General features: G+C 42.6%; 1 pseudogene; it reads right to left on the bottom strand.

Annotated features, from left to right (window-relative positions):
• Nucleotides 1-1,371: 1,371 nt before the first annotated feature.
• On the bottom strand, nt 1,372-15,827 carry LOC107044940 (annotated as a pseudogene).
• Nucleotides 15,828-22,054: the final 6,227 nt, after the last annotated feature.

Raw genomic sequence — 22,054 nt, 5'->3', positions numbered from 1 at the left:
AAATGATACGAATATCCAGATATGGCCATCATCCGAGGACATCGGGTTGCCATGAACCCACCCCTTCGGAATCCCTCATTACGGATGGGGTCAATCAAGGATATATAAGGGCTGCCCCCGGACATCCAAGGCAGTTACTAGGCCAGCTATCAAGCAGTTACCAGTTAGTCGCCCAGTCAGTCGGCCAGTTAGTCAGCAATCAGTCAGTAGACAGTCGCAGTCGCAAAGGCCAATTACTAAGAACGAGTCACAGAGAGTCAATTGCCAACCAAGCTATCCGAATCAGTTCTTGGCCTGGCTCAAATCACGGACAGTGATTATTCGCAATCTGCATATTTCGACTGCACTATTTTGGACCCAGCCGATTAGTGGACTCATCTACACTAATTCCTCAACGCACTGTCTTGAGGGCAGTATTCGTCACGGAGCTGTAGATACTCGCCCCAACGACGTATTGTGGTCTCGTCGTTCAAGTGGCCACCTGGAGTCATTCTTTCCTGCAGCCCCAGGTAGTCGAATCTCCATCTTACCTGTCTTTTCACCGGACAAGTGAAACTGCCATCGTAAGTCATTAGTCACAGAGAGTCACCCATCAACACTACTTGTCATCAAAATTAGCTTTTTTTCCTGCTAGTAAGGGTCATCGGAGCGCAACATCACCGCGACTGAGTGACCACACTCACCCCAATTTTACTTAATCAACAACTGTAAGTTAATGCTCATTTGTTATCTATAATTTTTTTCTTTTTCTTTTCATTCCTTTCCAATTCTAATTCTCCAAAATTCTCCTCTCCGAGGTTTTATCTTGGGATCATTGTAGACAGCCTCTTTTTTATCACTAATAAAAACATTTTTTTATGGCATTAGAAGGGGTTCTTTCTTTTTACGTGATCTCCATTTTTGACTCTCGCGCAATCCACCATAGTGCACCTTAGTGCTTTATCGCATGCAATCCGATCCCATCCTTTCTCCCGGTCTCTACCTGTTGTAATGGGTCACGGTCAGGACAGTCTTTGGGGTCACCTTTTGTCACTGATTTTCACCCATTCCATAACCCAGAGATCGCAAGAAGGCTATGCAGCAACAAGCATAACCAAGTTTGCACTTTCCAACTTGATTATATTTCTTTTTTTTTTGTTGTATATATGGAACTTGTTAGATCCCACAGGGGTAGGACTAAAATAAATAGTACTGTTTATTATTGTTGAAGGATAGCTAGGTTTAAGATGAGTTTTCGATAACAGACGACACTTGAAGATATAAAACCTTTCCTTTATTTGATAAATCAAACTTCTATAAACATGATAAAATGTATTTATGAAATGTTTGAATAAAAAAACTATAAAATTTAAATTAACATCAAATGATTAACTACATGGCCCTACTGTCTTCTTCCCACAAAGAATCATCAATGTCCCCATATGAAGAATCTTGCATCTTTAGTGCATAATACACAGAAACCAATTTTATTGACCTCTCTACAGTCAAACGATTTCGAAGATCTGAGTGAATGAATGCCCAATTCGAGAAGAGTCGTTCAATCTGAGCGGAAGAGCTCGGGATACCCAATAATTTCAAAGCTAACGCAGATAATGCAGGATAGTGCACTTGGACCATTCCCCAGAAAATTGCCAGAGATCTCAGTTGTTTGCTAAACAAGGTGCCAAAAATCGCTTCCTTTTTCGAATATTCTTTCAGACCTTCCAATTCACTGGCATTTTTAACAGCCAAATCCTCATTCAAGAATTTGAAAACGGTGGTGTTGAAGACTTCCAAATGGGAAAATTGTTTTCCTTGATATACTGGGTGTAGAAAATTAGCCACCAAGGCGATTGGCTGGAGGACTTTCTTCAATCGACCTTCGAGTGTATTATCAATGGTATTACTATCGATTGGAATATTTAATTTTAACCACAGTTCTGCTGCACCTGCAATGTTGGTATCAGTTTTCTGGTATTTATTTACCAGTTCACATACAGGATCGAACAGTGATATGCAGTCCTGCAACTTTGCATCCGGAGCACTATCCTCGAGAAGTTTTAGATTTTCCATTTTGAGTACCACAACCTTGTCCTTAACCATCTGTCTTATGATAACAAGATTTTTTAAACAACAACGAAATGTGTCTCTGTATGTGCACCATCGCGTTTCGCAGGCCAGCATGATCCTCGTTCCTTGACGTTTAGTTCATTCTCTCTCAGCTTTAGAATTTTTGAACTCTCGTAGCAGTTTATTGATGGATTCAGCAAATGTTGGATCGACAAGTGACTTCAACAACAAGTTGGCACTGTGAAAATGACAGGTGATGTGCCAAACACTGACAAGGCGACCCATTCGCATCATGGCTGATGCGTTGTCCGATACAACTCCATATATATTCACTTTGAATCTCTTTTGTGCCATGACGAAGGCTTCATCAATTACTTTAGCTAATGCATCACCAGTTTCAGTCAATTCTGTAAAATCCCATGAATGCAAAAAAATACTTTTTTTAACTTTGGTAAAAATGGTGCAGACAACATTTTTAGTGTCAGCTGAAGAATTTTTCCATCCATCTATTAACAATATACCATCTGTTTCATCGCTGAATTCTGCTGGTTTAACTACCTTTTGATGGATTCTATCCACCAATTTTGTGGCAAGCTTCTTTCTTGATGGTCGTTGATACGATGCATTCAAAGTTTGATGAGGCGTCTGAAAAATTCGGATTCCACCACATTGAAAGGGATATTGCATCCAAAAAAGAACTCTGCCAAAGCTTCATCAATTTCTAAGTCTGGAGTTGATAATCTCTTCCTGCTGGACGAGGTTTTTGGAGAATTGATTCTCCTCCTTTTCCCAGTAGGTCCCACTGGAGGAGAACGCTAAAAAGCTAATATCAGTGAAAAATTATTTGTATTATCGTGTATCGTTTATCGTTTTTCCATCTTGTTGACACATTCTACTGATGAATGTGAAAATATATGCTGTTTGTACTTACGTTTGGAGTGGAATTCTGAGATTTCTTACTTGTATTACTCCTACTGAATATTTTGTAATGCTCTTGTCATCGAATAGGATGAGTACCGCAGGAATTTGAATATTTTGAAATGTTCGAATGTCGTTTCCACGAATTAATTTGTTTTTTTACTTGAATTCCATTCGCTCAGACGCTGAAATAATTGGCTACACATCCATCTCGCCCGATCTCGGTCTCCGCAGAGACTTAACGTGGCATTTTGTCGAGGCAGACATCAGCAGCCCCATCATTGGTGCTGATTTCCCGCACCACTTCAATCTGCTATCGGATTTGAGGAACGAGTGCCTAATCGACAGCTCAACAAGCCTAAAATCGAATGGCGAGTTTACGCGTTTCCGCGCACTGCCTGTTAAGCTGCTCGAGATCAACGGAGATTCACTGTACGCGTCTATCCTGAAAGGATTCCCGGCAATAACGAAACCAAAGGAAATGCTCAGAAACACGGAGCAATCTACTCTCCACCACATTAGAACGACACCGGGACCACCTATCGCCTGCAAAGCGCACCGTTTGGCGCCAGATAAACTCAAAATCGCGCATGCTGAATTTTCGAGCATGTTAAAACTGAGAACTGCAAGGAGATGCGAAAGTCCTTGGTCATTTCCGCTCCATTTGGCCCCGAAGAAGAACGGCGAATGGAGACCATGCTCAGATTACCGCGCACTCAACGATAGAACAATACCAGATAAGTACCCTGTTCGTTATTTAGAGGATTTAGCTGCCAACTTCTACGGCGAAACAATTTTCTCTACCATAGATCTGGTCAAAGCGTTTAATCAAATTCCAGTTGCAACTGAGGACAGTGAGAATCACGCCTTTTGCAGTTTTTGAATTTCCGTACATGACTTTTGGCTTGAGGAACGCGGCTCAGACGTTTCAACGTCTAATAGATGAAGTGACACGCGATCTAGCATTTCTGTTTCCATACATAGATGAAATTTTGGTAGCATCGGACAACGAAGAACAACATCGCGAATATCTGAGAATACTTTTTCAATGCCTACAAGACTACGGACTGATAGTAAACGTCCCCAAATCAGTCCTGGGGCAGCCAGAGGTCATATTCCTTGGACACGCGATCAACGCCCAGGGAATTGAGCCACCCAGAGATCGAGTCCACGCGATTCTCGAATTTACGAGGCCTATCACTGTAAAAGCACTGCGCAGGTACCTCGGTACTCTAAATTTCTACCGGAAGTTCATCAAGGGAGCAGCAGAAATTTTCGCCCAACTGAACGCGGCAACCCAGGGTCCGAATGTCGAAAAAAAGCATCCAGGAACCTGGACTCCAGCCCCAGAAGAAAATTAATTAATTAATTAATTAATTTTGAAATCTTGATTACGAGTATCAAATTTTGGTCACCAGAAGTCGATTTGAATTTTTATAATATAAAGAGAAAACTGATTTATGACATTTTTATTAATTCCCTTTTGTTTCGAAGTGTGGAGTACGCTCGATACAAATAAAATGTAATGACTTCTCATCAACGGAAAATTATGAAACCAATATGTAATTGAAGTTACAGTATTCCTTTCTTCGTTGTTATTTATTTGGTTGAGTTAAATTCCATAGTTTTGGAAATAATCAATTTTAAAGAAAGTCATTCAAATTTTCATGAATATACGTGAGGGGTTAATCAGTCAATTTTCTGAGATTTCAATGGAAACCCCAATTCCATTTGATAACACTTCATGTAAGGATGTTTGATTTCCAAAACTACTTCTAAAATGAAAAAAATTCTCAAAACATTCAGAAAGACTGATTCAGGGTAAACTCCACTGAATTTTCCATTAAAAAATCCGTCAATTTCACAAAAATTCACTGAAAATTAAGCATTAAATCTTATAAAACCCTAAGAACTCTATAAGGATTAAGGATTCTATGACCACTGTCTAAATGCCTCAGTCCACCTGAAATTCCACTCAAATCGATATTCAATCTTCCGAATGACCTCCAGTGGTCGTCTGTCCCATCCACTGTCACAAAATTCAAAACCAAACCCAAATATTCCCAAATTCCAACACATCACGAATCCATCAACGAACTTCGAGTCCTCAATGCCACCATCCCCACCCCTCCAATTCCACACATGCCCGCCAATCCCCCTCCTCCCGCCGAAACCGATCTCCAGTCTCCCCTTCCGCTTCACGCGCAGCAAACAGGCTCTGGCAGCGGCCATTTTGTTGTCTCATCCAAATATTGAAGCAGAGTGGGCCATTTTCACAGATGCGTCAGATTACGCGATTGGAGCCGTTTTACAGCAGAAACACCGCAATATCTGGCAACCGCTTGCATTCTTCAGCAGGAAGCTCACGATTTCCTCGCAGAAACACGCGGCTTACGACAGGGAACTGCAGGCGATCTACGAAGCAGTACTGCACTTCAGACACCTTTAAAGGGCGCCATGTGATAATTTTCACTGACCACAAACCACTGACTCACGCGATCAAGCAAAAACCAGAACGATCTTCACCCTGGCAATACCGAAGGTTGGACTACATCGCCCAATTTTCCACGGACGTCAGGTACGTCGCGGGCCCAGACAACGTCGTGGCAGATGCTCTATCACGAGTCGAAGCCGTCTCAACCGCTGTCATAACGCAGCAGCTCATAGACGCCCAACGCAACGATCAAGAGCTTCCACGCCTACTCCAGCGCCTGGACGTGAATCTACCACTGGACTGCCTACAACTTCCAGGAATGGATGAACCACTGTACTGTGATGTCTCATCAGGTACAGTCCGCCCATATGTGCCCTCCCAGCTGAGACACCAACTATTTAATTCGCTGCACTCAATGGCTCATCCTGGATGCAGAGGTTCACGGAAACTCATCACGCAGCGCTGCGTCTGGCCCAACATGAATAAAGACTGCGCTGAATGGACCAAGCACTGCCTGGAACACCAGAAAAACAAAGTCAGGCGACACGCGGTTACATTTCATAGCTGAAATCGAGACATCATCGCGACGTTTCGAACACATACACGTCGATCAGCTTTGTGAAGTTGGCACCCCACCTTGATGAATTGAAACGAAAATTTGATATTTGGTAGAATTTGATCGCCACATGATAGTAGTAGCATTTTTTTTGTTTGTAGTTGAAAAATAAGCGCCCCATACATTTTCAAAAGACAGTTAGGAACTATTCTATAGTTACAGCTAAAAGGACATTGGATTCTTATCTGTTAGTTATCTTAATCGTTTGTAGTTGATTGTAGTTTTGAAATTTTTCCCATCCGACTTCAAATAAACGCCTCATTCATTTTCGAAAGACAGTTAAGAACTATTTTGCAATTACAGCTCAATTGGCATCGGATTTTCATCTGCAATCATTTGTAGTTGATTGTAGTTTGGAAATTTTTCGAATCCGACTTCAAATCGACCCCTCATTCATTTTCGAAAGAGAGTTAGGAACTATTTTGCAGTTGCAGCTCAATTGGCATCGGATTTTAATCTGCAATCGTTTGTAGTTGTTTGTAGTGCTTGCAGATTGTCAGTCGAATGAAAAAAATTGACTGTATGGTTTTTATGAAATGGTTCCGAACAATTAATTTTCATAAAAAATCTGAAAAGATCAGATATGTAGGAGGATTTGGTTGTAGTTGTTTTGAATGGTAGAAAAAATTGGGAAGAATGAAAGATTCTTATCTGTAATCGTTTGTAGTTGATTTTATTCCCGAAATTTTTTCAATCCGAATTCAAATAATCATGTCATTTATTTTCTAGAGATACGTAGGAACTATCCTGCAGTTCCAGCTTAATTGACATCGGATCCTTTTCTGCAATCGCTTGTTAATTGTAGTTTTGAAATTTTTTCAATCCGGATTCAAATAAGTGTTCAGTTCATAGTCCAAATGGGGACTGAGTGAGAGCTATAGCCAAACTGATGACAGATTCCTGCCTACAATCGTTTGTAGTTGTTTGTAGTACTCATAGATTTCGAATCCAATGGAAAACAAGGACGTGAGGAAGATCAGATACATAGGATGATTCATTTTTAGTTGTTTGTAGTAGTAAAGAAAATTGAAAATGAAATAGATTCTCATATGCAAACATTTGCAGTTAATTGTAGTTTCGAAATTTCGTCAATTCGAATTCAAGTGAGCCTTCAATCCATTTTCGAAAAACAGTTAGGAACTATTTTATAGCCGGAGCTTAAGGGATATGGGATTTACATCTGCAATCGTTTGTAGTTGATTGTAGTTTTGAAATTTTTTCAATCCGAATTCAAATAAATGTTCCATCGGTTTTTGGAGCCCAAGTGGAGACAGAGTGATAGATATAGCTAAAATGACGACGGATTCCTGTCTACAATCGTTTGTAGTTGTTTGTAGTACTCATAGATTTCCAATCCAATGGAAAAGAAGGACATGAGGAAGATCAGATACATAGGAGGATTCGTTTTTAGTTGTTTGTAGGAGTATGAAAAATTGGAAATGAAAAAGATTCTTATATGGAATCATTTGCAGTTAAATGTACCCTGGCAGCTTAGTATCCTGGATGTTACGAGGATGTAACGAGGATGTAGTGAGGATGTTATTTTAATGTGAAAAAGGCCGAAAATGACATAAATACGGATCCGAAAATAATTAAAAAGTTGAAAGATGATCGATTTGTTTCAATGAATACAGTTTATTGTGTTATTTTCTAAAATTGAACAGAAATGGGTGAAAGTGTAATTATGCCAATACAATCCCCGATCAACGAATGCCGCGAGATGGCGTTAGGATTAAATGACCGCCCTGGTTGGCCGGGTTAACAGCACTGCGATTGCTGCCGCAAAAGTCGCAGGCCAGCCGTCTGCCGAACGAGTCGACAGAAGGGTGTTGCGGCGCATTTTGTTATTTTATTTTAGCTGAAAAAATGGTGATATTTTCACTTATTCAATGCTGATGACTCTCAGGGTGGAAAGTAGACGCATGTATCCGGAGGTATGAAAATTGAGGGGGCGAGGGGTCTGAGATTACATTATTATCAAATTTACACCTCCGAAAGCATGCACTGATTTTTATAATTTTTTAAACAATGAATTTCGGGGAAAATACATGAGTATGCGGTTTCTCCGCGGGGTTGAAGACAGCCGCATGGATCCGGAGGGGTAAATTTTATAAAAATGTAATATCAGAAACCTCCCCCTCACTCCCCTAAATTTTCACCCCTCCGGATCCATGCGGCTGTCTTCAACCCCCCGGAGAAACCGCATGATCATGTTTTTTCCCCGAAATTCTTTTTTTTTAATTTTAAAAAATCAGCGCATGTTTCTGGAGGGGTGAATTTTATAAGAATGTAGTTTCAGACCCCTCCCCATCACGTCCGTCAATTTTCACCCTTCCGGATACATGGGGCTGTCTTCAACCCCCCGGATAAACCGCATGATCATGTTTTTTCCCCGAAATTAATTTTTTTTATTATAAAAAATCAGCGCTTGTTTCCGGAGGGGTGAATTTTATAACAATGTGTTCTCAGATGCCTCCCCCTTACCCCCGTAAATTTTCACCCCTCCGGATACATGGGGCTATCTTCAACCCCCCGGAGAAACCGCATGATCGTGTTTGTTCCCCGAAATTGATTTTTTTTATTATAAAAAATCAGCGCATGTTTCCGGAGGGGTGAATTTTATAACAAGGTAGTCTCAGACCCTTCTCTCTCACCCCTCTAAATTTTCATCCCTCCAGATATATGCGGCTATCTTCAAACCCTCGGAGAAACCGCATACTTATGTATTTTCCCCGAAATTAATTTTTTTAGATTATGAAAAATCAGCGCATGTTTCCGGTGAGGTGAATTTTATGAAAATGTAATCTCAGATCCCTCCCCCTCTCCCCCCTAAATTTTCACGGACCCCCCATAAATTTTTCCGGATACATGCGGCTGTCTTCAACTTCCGGAGAAACCGCATACGCATTTATTTTCCCCGAAATTAATGTTTTTTTTATTATAAAACATCAGCGCATGTTTCCGGAGGGGTGAATTTTATAAAAATGAAATCTCAGATCCCTCCCCCTCGCCACTCTCCCTCGAGGGGGAGGGATCTGAGATTACTTCTTTATAAAATTCACCCTTCCAGAAAGATGCGCTGATTTTTTATACTCCAAAAAAAATTAATTTCGGTGAAAGTACATGATGATGCGGTTTCTGCGGGGGATTGAAGACAGCCGCATGTATCCGGAGGGATGTAAATTTAGGGGGGTGAGGGGGTGTAGGGATTGAGGAGTAGTCGGGAAGGTAACAATCCACTAACCAATGCAATTAAGCTAATAATTACAGATTTTTTATCCGCGTCAAGTTAATACAAAGGTGAAGAGAAAATAATATGATCCAATCAAGTGTGCGATACGAGCTGTACTGTTAGACTGAATTATATTCGCACGGAAAGGTGTCAGTGAGACTGCCGAATATCCTTCCGATTTGACGAATCAGAAAAGAATACGCGTGGCACTGAAGGTGCGAGTGAGATGGCAAATGCCTGTGCTCGTCGTTAGCCAGTGTTCGCGTTTTAGGATGTAACGAGGCTTTACGTGACTCCCCTGCTTGAAGTAAAAAAACCTAGTTTTTTTGAATCTGCAACAGAAAATGATTATTCTAGGAGCAGGAAAATTTGTAAGGTTTGGCAAGCAGGTAAAAAACAAAAAAAAATTGAATGAGGAGACTTAGATCTGGTAGACGTTAATTGTCGGTCTGTTGGCGAATGTTACGCCTCTCTTCCGTCTTCCAGCAGCGGGTGCCGTGCTCGTGCTCGGCTGCGGCTGGTCCTGTTGTTGAGGCTCGTCGGGTAGGTCTTGGTGCGGAGTCTGTCCTGGAAGTTGATCCATGTCCTCCGGCAGTATGTACGCTGGTTTCAGTCGGTCGATGGAGATCGGTGTGTTCTTGTAGTTTCCCAAACCTCCGGACTTGAACCAGATGACGAAATATTTGTCGTGGTTACTGACGACGCGAAATGGGCCGATGTATGGTGGTCGGTATGCCATTCGTACGTGGTCGTCGCAAACGAAAACATGCGTACTCGTTGATCCTTGGAGATGAACGTTGAACGTGTACCATGGTGTGCAGCTGGAACAGGCGCGATTGTATGAAAATGTTCGCGTAGATTGCTCACCAATTCCGGTGCTGCCGTTTGTTGGTTTGCTGGCACGAGGAACTCTCCCGGTAGACGGATAGGTTCCCCGTACGTTAGCTCAGCAGGGGTCGTTTGAAGGTCGTCCTTCCACACGGATCTCAACCCTAAACTACTAGGGGAAGTACGTTGAACCAAGCTCCGCCGTGACATCGCAGGGCTGCTTTTAGTTGGCGATGTAGCCTCTCAACCAAACCATTTGATCTAGGGTGAAAAGGCGTTGTCATGATCCTCTTGATGCCTAGGATTCGCGTGAGCTCCTTGAACGTGTCTGAGAAGAATTAACTATCTTGATCAGACGAAATTCTCAGAAGCATTCCGAAGCGTGCGATCCAGTGGTAGAGAATCGCGTTAACTACTGTAGGCAATTTTGCATCAATCAATGGAACTGCCTCTGGATACCGCGTGATTCAATCGACGATGGTCAAACACCAGCTGTGTCCTTTTGAGGGAGGAAGAGAGATAAGATCGACGTGTATGTGTTCGAAACCTCGCGATGTTATCTCGATTTCAGCTATTGGTGTAACCGCGTGTCGGGTGACTTTGTTTTTCTGGAATTCCAGGCAGTGTTTGCTCCATTCAGAGCAGTCTTTATTCATGCTGGGCCAGACGTAGCGTGGCGTGACGAGTTTCTGTGAACCTCTGCATCCAGGATGAGCCATTGAGTGCAGCGAGTTGAATGCTTGGTGTCTCAGCTGTTCAGGGACATATAGGCCCACTGCACCTGATGACATATCACAGTACAGTGGTTCGTCCATTCCTGGAAATTGTAGGCGGTCCAGTCGTAGATTCACGTCCGGTCGTTGGAGTAGCCGTTGAAGCTCTTGGTTGTTGCGTTGAGCATCTATGAGCTGTTGCGTTGTGACAGCGGTTGAGATGGCTTCGACTCGTGACAGACCATCGGCCACGACGTTGTCTGGGCCCGCGACGTACCGGATGTCCGTAGAGAATTGGGCGATGTAGTCCAATCTTCGGTATTGCCAGGGTTAAGCTCGTTCTGGTTTTTGCTTGAACGCGTGAGTCAGCGGTTTATGGTCAGTGAAAATTATCACATGACGCCCTTCAAAGATGTGTCTACGCTTTGTAGATCCCCTGCACTTCCCTGTCGTAAGTCGCGTGTTTCTGCGAGGAAATCGTGAGTTTCCTGCTGAAGAATGCAAGCAGTTGCCAGGAATTGCGGTGTTTCTGCTGTAAAACGGCTCCAATCGCATGATCGCATGCGTCCGTGAAAATGGCCAACTCTGCTTCAATATTTGGATGAGACAACAGAGTGGCATCTGCCAGAGTCTGTTTGCTGCGTGTGAAGCTTCTTTAAGGGCTGGAGTCCAGGTTACTGGATGCTTTCCTTTGACGTTTAAACCCTGGGTTGCCGCGTTCAGTGGGGCGAAAATTTCTACTGCTCCCTTGATGAACTTCCGGTAGAAATTTAAAATACCGAGGTACCTGCGCAGTGCTTTTACAGTAGTAGGCCTCGTGAATTTGAGAATGCCGTTGACTCGATCTCTGGGAGGCTTAATTCCCTGGGCGTTGATCGTGTGTTCAAGGAATATGACCTCTGGCTGCCCCAGGACTGATTTGGTGACGTTTACTATCAATCTGTAATCCTGTAGGCGTTGAAAAATTATTCTCAGGTGTTCACGTTGTTGTCCTTCGTTGTCCGATGCTATCAAAATGTCATCTATGTATGGAAACAGAAATGGTAGATCGCGTGTCACTTCATCTATTAGGCGTTGAAAGGTTTGAGCCACGATCCTGAGGCCGAGCGTCATGTACGGAAATTCAAAAAGTCCAAAAGGCGTGTTTATCGCGGTCTTTTGGATGTCCTCCGGTGCAATTGGAATTTGATTAAACGCTTCGACCAGATCTATGGTAGAGAAAATTGTTTTGCCGTACAAGTTGGCAGCAAAATCCTCTAAATCACGAACAGGGTACTTATCTGGTATAGTTCTGTCGTTGAGTGCACGGTAATCTCCGCATAGTCTTCATTCGCCGTTCTCTTTCGGGGCCGAATGGAGCGGAGATGACCAAAGACTTTCATATCTCCTTGCAGTTCCCAGTTTTAACATGCTCGAAAATTCAGCATGCGCTATTTTGAGTTTATCTGGCGCCAAACGGTGCGCTCTGCAGGAGATAGGTGGTCCCGGTGTCGTTCTAATGTGGTGGAGAGTAGAGTGCTCCGTGTATCTGAGCAGTCCCTCTGGTTTCGTTATTACCGGGAATTCTTTCAGGATAGACGCGTAAGGCGAATCTCCGTTGGTCTCGAGAAGCTTAACAGGCAGTGCGCGGTAACGCGTAAACTGGCCATTCGATTTTAGGCCTGTTGAGCTGTCGACAAGGCACTCATTCCTCAAATCCGACAGCAGATTGAAGTGGTGCAGGAAATCAGCACCAATGATGGGTCTGCTGACGTCTGCCTCGATGAAACGCCACGTTAAGTCTCTGCGGAGACCGAGATCGGGCGAGATGGACGTGTAGCCGTACGTGTGGATGAGGGTGCCGTTGGCTGCGAAGAGTTGATAGCCGCTGGTGTCCCTTGGTTTGCTGGCCTGCAAGACGTGACAGNTGATAGCCGCTGGTATCCTTTTGGTTTGCTGGCCGCCTGCAAGGCGTGAGAGAGACGTCTGAGCCTGCGTCCACTAGGTATCGGATCTCAGTCGTCCTGTCGGTGATGAATAGGCGGCGGGATTTCAAGTGAGAGACGACTTGCGCTACTATTGTCTCTCCCTAGAGTTTTCCTGAAACTTACAACCGGACGAACAGTTACGCGCTCGATTATCAAATTTGAAATGGTACCAGCAGGTCTGCGTTTGTCCGAAGACCTTGGTGTTCGACCTGCTACGCGGGTGGTTGTTGTTATCTCGCTCGCGGGATCGCGAGTGGGCAGGTGAGCGTGGATGTGAGCGCGAGTTCTGTGCTTGCAAGGCTGCGATAGACCCGGTGAGTGCTGCGACCTGAGCTGCCAGCTGTGCGTTTTCCCTTGCACTCGACTTTGCTACCGCCGCAAAAGTATCCGGATGGTAGACCTCGTGGATCTTGTCTGCGAGCTTTGCTAGATCATCGGTGTTTCCCCGGGGCTGGATCACCAGACATGCTCAGGTGCTCTTCAGACGATGAGATAGCCAGCGTGCCCTCAAGACTTCATCATCGATATCTGGAACTAAACTTTTGAAATGCCTTAGATATTGAGAGGGTAATCGATTTCCAATCGACTCCCGATCAAGTAATTGGATAAGACTTGCTTCCTTTGACTTTGTAAATCAAGCAATCAGAGCGTTTCTGAGAGCTTGGAAAGGTGCGACTCGATCAGAGGTAAGAACTACATACTCTACTTCAACAGCTGATTCTGTATCAATCAATGGTAATGTTCGGTAAAACTTAGCTGTTTCTGTTACAATTCCGGAATTGCGGAATTGGCCCTCCAGCTGTATGAACCAAGTCCTGAGTTTGTCACGTGAGAACTCCGGTGCGTTGATCTGCAGCAGTGCGGAGGCTGTCGTTGTCGTGACAGTCGGGACCGTTGTGTAGGACTGTTGTGGTAGATATCGTATCTCACGTTGTTGGTTTTGAATGAGAAGCTAGGATTATCGATTTTCAAAATTAAATTTCGAAGAGAAATAAAATTGAAAGTATAAATGTGACCACAATTAAAGGCGTTATAAATCTCTATTTATCACCAACACAACACAACGTCTCTGGGTACTCAGCAATGTGTCGGTGCGAGGTCACTGCTCACTTGAATATGGCACTTTGTTTTGATTTTACCGAAACACTGAGAAATCAACGGTTGGCACTCGGACGCTTCGAATGTTCTAGAAACTTCGGGATGCCGTATTTAATATTTTCGTTGAGAAAAACCACACCGTGAAAATAATGTTTTATCAAGCACGTGAAATAAAATTGCACTTGCACTCGGAGTTGAGCAACACTGGAAAGCTAGCTGCGCGGGTGTTCACTAAGGGTAGGATAAAACCATTGGGAAGCGCGAATAAAACTTTTGAGCAGAAATGCACGCCATGCGGCGAGTTAATTTTCCCTTTCGATTAACGCGAATTTCCCTTATTTTGATCACGTCGGCGTCACCAATGTAGGGATTGAGGAGTAGTCGGGAAGGTAACAATCCACTAACAAATGCAATTAAACTAATAATTACAGATTTATTATCCGCGTCAAATTAATACAAAGGTGAACAGAAAATAATATGATCCGATCAAGTGTGCGATACGAGCTGTACTGTTAAACTGAATTATATTCGCATGGAAAGCTGCCAGCGAGGCTGCCGAATATCCTTCCGATTTGATAAATCAGAAAAAAATACGCGTGGCACTGAAGGTGCGAGTGAGACGGCAAATGCCTGTGCTCGTCGTTAGCCAGTGTTCGCATTTTAGGATGTAGCGAGGCGCTACAGGGGAGCGATCTGACATTACATTTTTATAAAATTTACCCCACCCTAAACATGCGCTGATTTTTTATAATTAAAAAAAGAAAGAATTTCGGGGAAAATACATGATCACGCGGTTCCTCCGGGGCGCTGAAGACAGCCTCATGTATCCGGAGGGGTGAAAATTTAGGGGGGTGGGGGGAGTGATCTGAGATTACTTTTTTATAAAATTCACCCCTCCTGAAACATGCGCTGATTTTTTATACTCTAAAACAAATTATTTTCGGGGAAAGTACATTATTTATTTATTGCCTGTCTCACAGGGGAGGAATCCCTATGACAGGACAGGTTCCATGGCATACAAAAAATTCATACATAAGATTGAGGAAAAAGAACACTTCAATACAAAAGTAAAAGAATAAAAATAAAAAGCAATAATAAACGCAAAACAAAATAAATAAATGACTGCTGCAATAGGGGAAGCACCTCATAAAGAATAATTAATCAAGTAAAGGCATAGATTACATATCGAGTAAAGGCATAGATTACAAATCTGGTACAATCTTTATCTCCATCGTGAGTAACACTAACATTGTAAACAGGATCAGTGGAAGACAAAAATTTAGTTATTAATTGATCAGGCTTAACTTACGCACACTGTGAAGTCTCCATGACAGACTCTCTTAAGCTAAATGCATTGGATAGAAAATAGAATACAGCTCTTGGATGCAGACTTATCGGGTGACTCTAGGAAATGCAAAAAGTCCCTAACAGACAGACCTTTAAGAAATGGGAAAATGAATTTACGTCGAAGGGCATCGTAGAAGGGGCAGAAAACCAGCACATGAAGAATAGATTCTCTCACGCTCTCATTACAGCATTTGCAGATTTCAAAAGGGTACAATTTATAAATATTGCCGTTAATAACAAATTTGCAATTGTAGGGACTAGCCAATCGTAACTGTGCCTTAACCCTAAGAATATGCATAGAACACCTACGCGTGAGATATGAGTTGTTAAACGAGGATAGGCCTCTATCACAGGGAATCTTATGAGTCAACGTCGCCCATTGCGCCAAGTCTCTTTCCATCAACGCCTTTTTATAATTCTCCAACATTTTCTCTTTACTATTGATCCATTTATTGACATCAAAATTTCCCCAGAGTTCGCCGTGATCAACAAGAGGTAAAAATTCCTCAATTCTGAGAGCCCAGTTGAATTTACGGAACTTACATGGGTCCTTGAAGGGATTTGGATTGAGCGCATATTCCATTAATTGCTTGAAACAAATTTTAGGTAATCTTTCGTCTGACATTTTCAAAATTTTAATTATATAATTAATAGTGATCTTCATCACAGCATGCTCGACTCTAACCAATCCCAACTCAAGCCTAAGAGCACAGTTGGAGGTACATCTAGGGAGAAACAATAGCCTCTTGAAGAAGGCAGTCTGAACAGATTCAATAACATCAAAATAATCTAAGGCCCAAACAGGGCAGGCATACAACAGAGTGGGCTTGGAGATAGACTCGAAGAGCTTGACGATACATTGCCACGAATCACATCTGGAGCTGGCTAGAAGCCCAATAACCGAGCTATTGGCTTGTTTCGCCTTTCTCACTGCCTCACGCGCAACAAGGGAACCCACCGAAGAGCTGCTAAAGAGCACCCCAAGATACATGTAGGAAGAGACTATCTCCAGGGTTTTATCACCGTATCTAAACTCCAGAGCAGGGCTCAACGCTCCACCCTATCTGAAGACCATGACCTTGGTTTTATCTGAGTTTACTGTGAGACCATTGTTCAGACAATAGCTATGTAAAGCGGTAAGAATTTTCTGTAGCATATGCTCATTATCGGTCAAGATGACTAAGTCGTCCGCATAAAGGAGAAGAAGAACATCATCACGCCCGTTGATATTTACCCCTCTAAAACCAAGGTTTCTTAAATACTTTTCCAAATCTGAAATGTAGAGAATAAAGAGCAATGGACTCAAAGATTCACCCTGGAGAATGCCCTCAGACACTGGAATATCTCTCGAAAGTTGACCCCCCGATTTAACACGAATTGCTGCACAGTCATATAATGACTTCAAAATTTTCACAATTTTAGGGGAGAGGCCGAGAAGGAGCAGCTTAGACCAGAGGCCTCTATGAGGAACTGAATCGAAAGCCCTCTTAAAGTCAACAAAAACACTAAACACCTTTCTCGAGCCCAACCTCAGCTGCATATGAACTGCACTACTCAAGACAAATACCTGGTCCAAACAGCTCCTTCCCGGTCTGACACCCGCCTAACTCTCATCCAGTATATGCTCTCTATCAATCCACTTTTGAATCCTATCTTTAATAATCTGTGTAAATAATTTGGTGAGACAATTGTAAAGAGCGATACCTCTGTAGTTGAGTGGATCCAGTTTATCTCCCTTCTTATGGAGCATTGACAAGGCCGCGGCGCCCCATGACTCAGAAACTCTTTCAGCCTCAAGTATCTTATTAAAAAGAGTCTCAACATAAAGAAGCCAATTGCTAGGCAAAAATTTAAAAAATTCGTTTGAGATCTCATCCGGCCCCGCCGCTTTGCCATTTTTCAATTTGGAAATATTAACGAGAAGTTCTTTATCATTAATGTTGGAATCGAGCAGTGGGTCAATAGAAGAGATAAAGGATAATTCAAAAAACAATTTCGGAGGAGTAATTCGCTGATAAAAATCATACCATTCATCAAGAGAAATTAAGGCTGGTGAGACCGAAAAGGGTCTGAATGTTTTGACCGTCAGCCAGAAGTCTTTCGAGTGATTGATTTTATCCAGGCTGTCTCTAATTTTTTCCACATAAAGTTTTTTTTTCAATTTAAGTAAATTTACATAACGTTTTTTCGAGTCCAAAAAGATCACACCAAAATCACCATTGAAACCAGATTGCTTAAACATCAACAAATTCTTATCAACTTCTTTCTTACTTTCCTTACAATCACTGTCAAACCATGATTTATTACATGAGTAAGAGGGAGAGGATGAGTATCCTCCCACTCTCCTCAACATATTCACACTTTTGGCAGACTCCACGATCGCCTGTTTCAAATTATCCGACTGCTGCTCAATACAAGAAGCCTTAAAATCAAATTTAATTCTATTCGAAAATAACATTGACTCAATGTAGCTCTGCCTCTTCTCAATATCCCAGGTAACCCTGTGAACTACTGGCGAATCTTTCTCACCCTCTGAGGCTATTTCCAAGAGATTTTCAAACAAAAGACTAATAGGAAAATGATCCGATTTAGTAGTAATTAAACAAACTTTAAAGTCACCAATTAAAGGCAAACAACACGGATTGACCCAAACAAAATCGACCGTACTTCTACCAGTAGTTGCCAGGAAATTTATGTTCCCTGGGTTATCACTTGAGGAACGACCATTCAGACAGAAAAAACTCTTATCAGTCGTAAAATCCAGTAATTGCTTGCCCCTATTGCACACAGCTAAATCATACGCTCTCCTAAATTTAAATAATTCTACATTTTCCAAAAATTCGTCGGGTATAACACTTTCAGATCCTAAATGCGCATTAAAATCACCCCCCAACACAATGGGAACACCACGATAAGATTCCGCAAAAGAATCTAGCAAAGTTTCCAACACCTCAAGTGCCGGCTCGATATCCACTTTACGAATTAAATAAATAGTGCCAAAAATAACTATTACACCACTAATGATAGTCTTGATGAATATCCAATTCTCGCAACGATGTAGAAGTACTGGTTCACCATACTTTTTCTTCACGAGCATCAGGATACCCCCACTGCCTCTACCACGTGCATGAACTCGGATGGCTGGGGACCAGAAAGGGTAGAAATCTGTGAACCCAGTAGGCAACTGCTTCCACTTGTATCGAAGAAACGTCTCAGTGAGACCAATCACGGCAAACTCACCGGGCGAAGGAAGCTCATATAGATTCGTTTTGATATTCTTAACATTCCAAAAGACCACACTCACATTACCCGACCCCCGAAAGGATTGAGGGTTGGCCAGCGAGGTGGCCCTCCTTCTGCGTTTTTTCTGGCAGAAAATGTGGGAATGTACCTCTGACAGCACTTAATTTAGTAGGCCCATTAGCTGGAACAAACCTGTTAGATCTCTCGTCCTAGAACCAATCCAGCCCTTGAATGTCGATTTTGTTGCGGCCGACTTTAACCGTAAGCCTTTTCTGCCTCTCGGATCTCGCCAAAGCTCTCAGTTTGGCCTGCACTGCCTTTTCAATCTGGGTAGAGTCACCATCAATAAAGATTTGTTGTGAACCAAGAACAGCTCTTTTGTTTTTAAAAATCTCCAATTTGTCAGAAAAGTTGCGAAGTTTGACCAGAATTGATTTCCTGTCTTTGCCCAGTACCATCACCCCCTCAGAGGGCTGGTTATTGAGATGAAAATGAGAGCAAAGAAACGTGTCCACATCATTTTGAGTGGGGGCAAACTGAGTAGACCAACCTCGGATAATAATGTTCTTTTTCTTCAACAGGCTTTCCTGTACTTCAACTTTCCACTTCAAATCCTCAATTTTTTTAATCACTGAAGCATCAACCTGAGAGCCATGTGGAGAGCTAGCCCCCGCTTTCAACTGCTCCAAACCCTCCTCTAACGCTTTGAACTTGGCTGTCAACTCTTCAGGAATTTTAAAATTTTGTAGGTCCGATTTACACCTCTTCACTTCAGCTTCCAGGGCCTCAATGTTCCTCGCTGTATTTGTCTCAGATACCAACACATCACTTTTCAACTTTTCCATATTGTCATTAATGTTTTTAATTTCCAATTTCATTTCTGAGTTATTTTTTGCAATGTCAGCTTTGAGTGAAGTATCCCTGAGTTGATTATTTATCTCCATCTGCTTGAGGATAGCCAAAACGTCCAGTATTGACTTAGGCTGGCCATCAGAGTCATCAGGGCTAACAACTGACTGTTGTGAAGGCAAGGACGGGGTGAGTAAACCAGCTCCAAACGTGAAGTCACAGCTAGGGCTATTCCCCAAGGAAGCCGGGGACAAGGCCTCAGGTAACTGTGCATTCATAATAGAGAGAGAAGGAAGCACACGAGGGATGTATGAGCTCTTTTCCACGGAAGGTCCGAATAAAACGTCAAAATTCAATTCAGTTTGAATTAGTTTACGTTTGGATGCACGCCCAGATGGGGTAAGTTCATTGGCTGCGGACTTCCTCGGCCTTCCCCTTCTCCGCGCAGATACTTGTTTACTAGCACTGCATAGCTGTGGTGTGTTTACAGTCTCTTGGGCCTCAGTTGTAAAGTCCGTGATCTCAATTATCGGCACCGCATACGAAGAAACCAGGGCATTAACAGGAGGTTCAATTGGAGAAACACAGAGGGCACTGGGAGTAACAGCAGGATCGTCAGGGCTCAACATATCATGCCTCCCAAACTGAACATACATCAGTATAACCTCACACCATAGCGTATACTATAAACGCCCGAACCAATGATATGCGGAATGCAGTCAGCAAAATTTATTGTTCAAACCGAAACAAGGAATTTTATGTAGCAAAAACAAGTAACAAAAGCACCAAGACTCAACTGATAAACAAATAATTCACAAAAAATATACAGAGCGAAATTTTTAAGCAACTTGCACTAGGACGCCACCTAGCGGCTCTCCTGGGAAAGTACTTGATCATGTGGTTTCTCCGGGGGGTTGAAGATAGCCGCATGTATCCGGAGGGGTGGAAATTTAGGGGGGTGATGGGGAGGGGTCTGACATTATATTTTTATAAAATTTACCCCTTCGGAAACATGCGCTGATTTTTTATCATTAAAAAAAAAAGAATTTCGGTGAAAACACATGATCATGCGGTTGCTCCGGAGGGTTGAAAACAGCCGCATGTATCCGGAGGAGTGAAAATGTACGCGGTAAAGGGGAGGGATCTGAGATTACATTTTTATAAAATTCACTGCTTCGGAAACATGCGCTGATTTTTTATAATCTAAAAATAATTAATTTCGGGGAAAATACATAAGTATGCGGTTTCTCCGGGGGGTTGAAGATAGCCGCATGTATCGGGAGGGATGGAAATTTAAAGGGGTGAGGGGGAGGGCTCTGAGATTACATTTTTATAAAATTTACTCCTTCGGAAATATGCGCTGATTTTTTATAATTAAAAAAAAAAATCGTGAAAAATACATGATCATGCGGGTTCTCCGGGGGGTTGAAGACAGCAGCATGTATCCGGAGAGGTGAAAATTTACGGCGGTGAGGGGGGGGGGGGGGGTCTGAGACTACATTGTTATAAAATTTAACCCTTCGGAAACATGCGCTAATTTTTTTTTATTTTTCGAAAAATAAATTTCTGAGGAAATAAATGAGACTGGGGATGATCTGGGTGGTGGAAGATACCCGCATATATCCAGAGGGATGAAAATTTAGGGAAGTGAGGGAAAGGGGTCTAAGATGACATTTTTATAAAATTTACCCCTCCGGAAACATGCGCTGATTTGTCATAATTAAAAAAAAAAGAATTTCCGGGAAAATACAGGATCACGCGGTTCCTCCGGGGGATTGAAGACAGCCTCATGTATCCGGAGGGGTGAAAATTTAGGGGGGCGAGGGAGTGGGATCTGAGATTTCATTGTTATAAAATTCACCCCTCCGGAAAAAAAAAGAATTTCGCGGAAAACACGATTATGCGGTTTCTCCGGGGGGTTGAAGATAGCCGCATGTATCCGGCGGGGTGAAAATTTACCGGGGTGAGGGGGAGGCGTCTGGGAATACATTGTTTTAAAATTCACCCCTCCGGAAACATGCGCTGATTTTTTATAATAAAAAAAATTAATTTCGGGGAAAAAACATGATCATGCGGTTTCTCCGGGGAGTTGACGACAGTCCCATGTATCCGGAGGTGTGAAAATTGACAGGAGTGATGGTGAGGGGTCTGAGACTACATTCTTATAAAATTTACCCCTTCGGAAACATGCGCTGATTTTTTATAATTAAAAAAAAAAGAATTTCGGGGAAAAAACATGATCATGCGGTTTCTCCGGGGGTTAGAAGACAGCCGCATATATCCGGAGGTGTGAAGATTTAGGGGAGTGAGGGAGAGGTTTCTGATATTACATTATTATAAAATTTACCCCTCCGGATCCATGCGGCTGTCTTCAACTCCTCGGAGAAACCGCATACTCATGTGTTTTCCCCGAAATTCATTGTTTAAAAAATTATAAAAATCAGTGATAAGATAAGATAAGATAGATGTTTATTGTTTAGGAATTTAAACAAAAGTTAATACAGAGTAAAACATAAGAGGAGCAGTAATTACTGAGAATGGACAATAGAGAATAGATAGAGCAGTAATCAGAGAAAAAACAAGATGAACATTGCGATCTGAATGGTACAGATTAAAAAGAGACAGAAAACGTAGAAAAGTTCAGGATGAGACATTCAGTCGTGCTGCTCGTTGTCGAGGAGCCAGCGCTTCAAGTGCCCCTTGAAGGACGTGGGTGACGTGAGTTCTCGAATGTTGACAGGGATGCTATTCCAGGTCTCC

Source organism: Diachasma alloeum, unplaced genomic scaffold (genome assembly GCF_001412515.2).
Source record: "Diachasma alloeum isolate Michigan unplaced genomic scaffold, Dall2.0 Dall_scaffold_00844, whole genome shotgun sequence".
Classification (NCBI taxonomy): domain Eukaryota; kingdom Metazoa; phylum Arthropoda; class Insecta; order Hymenoptera; family Braconidae; genus Diachasma; species Diachasma alloeum.
The sequence above is the reverse complement of the archived record's forward strand: the minus strand, read 5'-3'. Positions and strand labels throughout refer to the sequence as shown.